This window comes from Rattus norvegicus, chromosome 1 (assembly GCF_036323735.1).
Source record: "Rattus norvegicus strain BN/NHsdMcwi chromosome 1, GRCr8, whole genome shotgun sequence".
NCBI classification, from domain to species: domain Eukaryota; kingdom Metazoa; phylum Chordata; class Mammalia; order Rodentia; family Muridae; genus Rattus; species Rattus norvegicus.
Genome location: NC_086019.1, coordinates 219,117,906 through 219,125,645, shown reverse-complemented (window position 1 = coordinate 219,125,645; position 7,740 = coordinate 219,117,906).

The window sequence follows — 7,740 nt, the reverse complement described above, 5'->3', positions numbered from 1 at the left end:
ATTTTTAACAAAAAAAGCCTAAATCATACAGTGGAAAAATGAAAGCATCTTCAATAAATATTGTTGGTTTAACTAACCGGATGTTTGCATGTACAAGAATGAATAGATCCATATTTATCACCCAGCACAAAACTCAAATCCAAGTAGATCAAAGACCTCAACCAGATATACTAAATCTCTTAGAAAAGAAAGTGGAGAAGAGCCTTGAATGCATTGGTATAGGAGATAACTTCCTGAAAAGAACACCAATAGCTTAGGCACTAAGATCAACAATTGATAAGTGGAACCTCATGAAACTGAACATTTTCTGCAAGGCAAAGGACACCATCAATAGGACAAATGTCAGGCTGCAAATTTGGAAAGGATCTTCACCAACTCTTTATCTGACAAAAGACTAATATCCAAAATCTACAAAGAACTCAAGAAAGGAGACACTAACAAACCAAATAACCCAATTTAAAAATGAGGTACAGAGATAAATAGTGAATACTCAACATGGGAATCTCAAATAGCCTAGAAGCATTTAAATAAATGTTCAATATCCTTAGTAATCTGGGAAATGCAAATCAAAATGACTCCGAGATTCCATTTTATACAAGTCAGAATAGCTAAGGTCAAAGAACTCAAGTGACAGCACATGCTGGCAAGGATGTGGAGCAAGGTAAACACTTCTCCATTGCTCATGGTAGTACAAACTTGTGCAACCACTTGGAAATCAATTTGGTATTTTCTCAGAAAATTGGGCATAGTTCTACCTCAAGACCCAACCAGTCTTGGATATATATACAAAAGATGCTCCACCATAGCCCAAGGACATTTGTTTCACTATGTTCATAGCATTATTCACATAGCCAGAAACTGGAAACAACTAGATGTCCCTCAAACTCCCTCCAAAAAGATATAGAAAATGTGTTACATTTACATAATGGAATACTCAGCTATTAAAAACAAGGTCATCATGAAATCTGCATGCTGACAAGAGCCTGATATAGCTGTCTCCTGAAAGGCACAACCAGAGCATGTCAAATACAAAGGAAAATGCTAGCAGCAAACCATTGAACTGAGAACAGGATCCCCATTGGAGGAATTAGAGAAAGGATTGAAAGAGCTGAAGGGGATTTCAACCCCATAAGAACAACAATGCCAACAAACCAGAGCTCCCAAAAACTAAACCATTATCCAAAGACTACATGAACTGACCCCTGACTCCAGTTGCATATGTACTAGAGGATGGCCTTGTTGGGCACCAATGGAAGGAGAAGCCCTTGGTCTGGCCAAGGCTGGACCCCCTAGTGTAGGGGAATGTCAGAGGGGTAGAAAGGGGAGTGGTTGGGGAGGGAAACACTTATAGAAGAAGGGGGGGCGATGGGGTAAGGGGCTTTTGTCTGGGAAACCAGGAAAGGGAATAACATTTGAAATGTAAATACAAAATATCCAGACCGCCTGGTCAGGTGGGCACTCCTGAGGCTGCAGAGCGGAAGAGACCACCAACACTGCCCAGCCCTGCCCACATCCCTGGCCCAAGAGGAAACTGTATAAGGCCTCTGGGTTCCCATAGGGGAGGGCCCAGGAGCGGCAGGACCCCTGCGCCTGAGACACCGCCGGAAACTGAAGAAGACAGACAGGATAAACAGTTCTCTGCACCCAAATCCCATGGGAGGGAGAGCTAAACCTAGAGAGAGGCAGACACGCCTGGGAAACCAGAAGAGACTGCTCCCTGCACACACATCTCGGACGCCAGAGGAAAACACCAAACGCCATCTGGAACCCTAGTGCACGGAAGCTCCCGGAAAGGGCGGCGCATATCTTCCTGGTTGCTGCCGCCGCAGAGAGCTCGTGGGCAGCACCCCGCGAGCAACTTGAGCCTCAGGACCACAGGTAAGACCAACTTTTCTGATGCGAGTGACCTGCCTGGTGAACTCAAGACACAGGCCCACAGGAACAGCTGAAGACCTGTAGAGAGCAAAAACTACACGCCCGAAAGCAGAATACTCTGTCCCCATAACTGGCTGAAAGAAAACAGGAAAACAGGTCTACAGCACTCCTGACACACAGGCTTATAGGACAGTCTAGCCACTGTCAGAAATAGCAGAACAAAGTAACACTAGAGATAATCTGATGGCGAGAGGCAAGCACAGGAACCCAAGCAACAGAAACCAAGACTACAGGCATCATTGGAGCCCAATTCTCCCACCAAAATAAACATGGAATATCCAAACACACCAGAAAAGTAAGATCTAGTTTCAAAATCATATTTGATCATGATGCTGGAGGACTTCAAAAAGACGTGAAGAACTCCCTTAGAGAACAAGTAGAAGCCTACAGAGAGGAATTGCAAAAATGCCTGAAAGAATTCCAGGAAAGCATAAATAAACAAGGAGAAACCCATAGAGAGGAGACACAAAAATCCCTGAAAGAATTCCAGGAAAACACAATCAAACAGTTGAAGGAATTAAAAATGGAAATAGAAGCAATCAAGAAAGAACACATGGAAACAACCCTGGATATAGAAAATCAAAAGAAGAGACAAGGAGCTGTAGATACAAGCTTCACCAACAGAATACAAGAGATGGAAGAGAGAATCTAGGGAGCAGAAGATTCCATAGAAATCATTGACTCAACTGTCAAAGATAATGTAAAGTGGAAAAAGCTACTAGTCCAAAACATACAGGAAATCCAGGACGCAATGAGAAGATCAAACCTAAGGATAATAGGTATAGAAGAGAGTGAAGACTCCCAGCTCATAGGACCAGTAAATATCTTCAAAAAAATCATAGAAGAAAACTTCCCTAACCTAAAAAAAGAGATACCCATAGGCATACAAGAAGCCTACAGAACTCCAAATAAATTGGACCAGAAAAGAAACACCTCCCGTCACATGATAGTCAAAACACCAAATGCACAAAATAAAGAAGGAATATGAAAAGCAGTAAGGGGAAAAGGTCAAGTAACATATAAAGGCAGACCTATCAGAATCACACCAGACTTTTCGCCAGAAACTATGAAGGCCAGAAGATCCTGGACAGATGTAATACAGACCCTAAGAGAACACAAATGCCAGCCCAGGTTACTGTATCCTGCAAAACTCTCAATTAACATAGATGGAGAAACCAAGATATTCCATGACAAAACCAAATTTACGCAATATCTTTCTACAAATCCAGCACTACAAAGGATAATAAATGGTAAAGCCCAACATAAGGAGGCAAGCTATACCCTAGAAGAAGCAAGAAACTAATCGTCTTGGCAACAAAACAAAGAGAAGAAAAGCACACAAACATAACCTCACATCCAAATATGAATATAACAGGAAGCAATAATCACTATTCCTTAATATCTCTCAACATCAATGGCCTCAACTCCCCAATAAAAAGACATAGATTAACAAACTGGATACGCAACGAGGACCCTGCATTCTGCTGCCTACAGGAAACAAACCTCAGAGACAAAGACAGGCACTACCTCAGAGTGAAAGGCTGGAAAACAACTTTCCAAGCAAATGGTCAGAAGAAGCAAGCTGGAGTAGCCATTCTAATATCAAATAAAATCAATATCCAATTAAAAGTCATCAAAAAAGATAAGGAAGGACACTTCATATTCATCAAAGGAAAAATCCACCAAGATGAACTCTCAATATCTATGCCCCAAATACAAGGGCACCTACATACATAAAAGAAACCTTACTAAAGCTCAAAACACACATTGCACCTCACATAATAATAGTGGGAGATTTCAACACCCCACTCTCATCAATGGACAGATCATGGAAACAGAAATTAAACAGAGACATAGACAGACTAGGAGAAGTCATGAGCCAAATGGACTTAACGGATATTTATAGAACATTCTATCCTAAAGCAAAAGGTTATACCTTCTTCTCAGCTCCGCATGGTACTTTCTCCAAAATTGACCATATAGTTGGTCAAAAAACGGGCTTCAACAGGTACAGAAAGATAGAAATAATCCCATGCGTGCTATCGGACCACCACGACCTAAAACTGGTCTTCAATAACAATAAGAGAAGAATGCCCACATATACGTGGAAATTGAACAATGCTCTACTCAATGATAACCTAGTCAAGGAAGAAATAAAGAAAGAAATTAAAAACTTTTTAGAATTTAATGAAAATGAAGGTACAACATACCCAAACTTATGGGACACAATGAAAGCTGTGCTAAGAGGAAAACTCATAGCGCTGTGTGCCTGCAGAAAGAAACAGGAAAGAGCATATGGCAGCAGCTTGAAAGCACACCTAAAAGCTCTAGAACAAAAAGAAGCAAATACACCCAGGAGGAGTAGAAGGCAGGAAATAATCAAACTCAGAGCTGAAATCAACCAAGTAGAAACAAAAAGGACCATAGAAAGAATCAACAGAACCAAAAGTTGGTTCTTTGAGAAAATCAACAAGATGGATAAACCCTTAGCCAGACTAACGAGAGGACCCAGAGAGTGTGTCCAAATTAACAAAATCAGAAATGAAAAGGGAGACATAACTACAGATTCAGAGGAAATTCAAAAAATCATCAGATCTTACTATAAAAGCCTATATCCAACAAAACTTGAAAATCTACAGGAAATGGGCAATTTCCTAGACAAATACCAGGTACCGAAGTTAAATCATGAACAGATAAACCAGTTAAACTACCCCATAACTCCAAAGGAAATAGAAGCAGTCATTAAAGGTCTCCCAACCAAAAAGAGCCCAGGTCCAGACGGGTTTAGTGCAGAATTCTATCAAACCTTCATAGAAGACCTCATACCAATATTATCTAAACTATTCCACAAAATTGAAACAGATGGATCACTCCCGAATTCCTTCTATGAAGCCACAATTACTCTTATACTTAAACCACACAAAGACCCAACAAAGAAAGAGAACTTCAGACCAATTTCCCTTATGAATATCGACGCAAAAATACTCAATAAAATTCTGGCAAACCGAATCCAAGAGCATATCAAAACAATCATCCACCATGATCAAGTAGGCTTCATCCCAGGCATGCAGGGATGGTGTAATATACGAAAACCATCAACGTGATCCATTATATAAACAAACTGAAAGAACAAAACCACATGATCATTTCATTAGATGCTGAGAAAGCATTTGACAAAATTCAACACCCCTTCATGATAAAAGTCCTGGAAAGAATAGGAATTCAAGGCCCATACCTAAACATAGTAAAAGCCATATACAGCAAACCAGTTGCTAACATTAAACTAAATGGAGAGAAACTTGAAACAATCCCACTAAAATCAGGGACTAGACAAGGCTGCCCACTCTCTCCCTACTCATTCAATATAGTTCTTGAAGTTCTAGCCAGAGCAATCAGACAACAAAAGGAGATCAAGGGGATACAGATCGGAAAAGAGGAAGTCAAAATATCACTATTTGCAGATGATATGATAGTTTATTTAAGTGATCCCAAAAGTTCCACCAGAGAACTACTAAAGCTGATAAACAACATCAGCAAAGTGGCTGGGTATAAAATTAACTCAAATAAATCAGTAGCCTTCCTCTACACAAAAGAGAAACAAGCCGAGAAAGAAATTAGGGAAACGAAATCCTTCATAATAGACCCAAATAATATAAAGTACCTCGGTGTGACTTGAACCAAGCAAGTAAAAGATCTGTACAATAAGAACTTCAAGACACTGAAGAAAGAAATTGAAGAAGTCCTCAGAAGATGGAAAGATCTCCCATGCTCATGGATTGGCAGGATTAATATAGTAAAAATGGCCATTTTACCAAAAGCGATCTACAGATTCAATGCAATCCCCATCACAATACCAATCCAATTCTTCAAAGAGTTAGACAGAACAATTTGCAAATTCATCTGGAATAACAAAAAACCCAGGATAGCTAAAACTATCCTCAACAATAAAAGGACTTCAGGGGGAATCACTATCCCTGAACTCAAGCAGTATTACAGAGCAATAGTGATAAAAACTGCATGGTATTGGTACAGAGACAGACAGATAGACCAATGGAACTAAATTGAAGACCCAGAAATGAACCCACACACCTATGGGCACTTGATTTTTGATAAAGGAGCCAAAACCATCCAATGGAAAAAAGATAGCATTTTCAGCAAATGGTGCTGTTTCAACTGGAGGTCAACATGTAGAAGAATGCAGATTGATCCATGCTTATCACCCTGTACAAAGCTTAAGTCCAAGTGGATCAAGGACCTCCACATCAAACCTGATACACTCAAACTAATAGAAGAAAAACTAGGGAAGCATCTGGAACACATGGGCACTGGAAAAAATTTCCTGAACAAAACACCAATGGCTTATGCTCTAAGATCAAGAATCGACGAATGGGATCTCATAAAACTGCAAAGCTTCTGTAAGGCAAAGGACACTGTGGTTAGGACAAATCGGCAACCAACAGATTGGGAAAAGATCTTTACCAATCTTACAACAGATAGAGGCCTTATATCCAAAATATACAAAGAACTCAAGAAGTTAGACCGCAGGGAGACAAATAACCCTATTAAAAAATGGGGTTCAGAGCTAAACAAACAATTCACAGCTGAGGAATGCCGAATGGCTGAGAAACACCAAAAGAAATGTTCAACATCTTTAGTCATAAGGGAAATGCAAATCAAAACAACCCTGAGATTTCACCTCACACCAGTGAGAATGGCTAAGAGCAAAAACTCAGGTGAAAGCAGATGCTGGCGAGGATGCGGAGAAAGAGGAACACTCCTCCATTGTTGGTGGGATTGAAAACTGGTACAACCATTCTGGAAATCAGTCTGGATGTTCCTCAGAAAATTGGACATTGAACTGCCTGAGGATCCAGCTATACCTCTCTTGGGCATATACCCAAAAGATGCCCCAACATATAAAAAAGACACGTGCTCCACTATGTTCATCGCAGCCTTATTTATAATAGCCAGAAGCTGGAAAGAACCCAGATGCCCTTCAACCGAGGAATGGATACAGAAAATGTGGTACATCTACACAATGCAATATTACTCAGCTATCAAAAACAACGGCTTTATGAAATTCGTAGGCAAATGGTTGGAACTGGAAAACATCATCCTGAGTGAGCTAACCCAATCACAGAAAGACATACATGGTATGCACTCACTGATAAGTGGCTATTAGCCCAAATGCTTGAATTACCCTAGATGCCTAGAACAAATGAAACTCAAGACAGATGATCAAAATGTGAATGCTTCACTCCTTCTCTAAAAGGGGAACAATAATACCCTTGGCAGGGAAGAGAGAGGCAAAGATTAAAACAGAGACTGAAGGAACACCCATTCAGAGCCTGCCCCACATGTGGCCCATACATATACAGCCACCCAATTAGACAAGATGGATGAAGCAAAGAAGTGCAGACCGACAGGAGTTGGATGTAGATCACTCCTGAGAGACACAGCCAGAATACAGCAAATACAGAGGCGAATGCCAGCAGCAAACCACTGAACTGAGAATAGGACCCCCGTTGAAGGAATCAGAGAAAGAACTGGAAGAGCTTGAAGGGGCTCGAGACCCCATATGTACAACAATGCCAAGCAACTAGAGCTTCCAGGGACTAAGCCCCTACCTAAAGACTATACATGGACTGACCCTGGACTCTGACCTCATAGGTAGCAATGAATATCCTAGTAAGAGCACCAGTGGAAGGGGAAGCCCTGGGTCCTGCTAAGATTGAACCCCCAGTGAACTAGACTGTTGGGGGGAGGGCAGCAATGGGGGGAGGGTTGGGCGGGGAACACCCATAA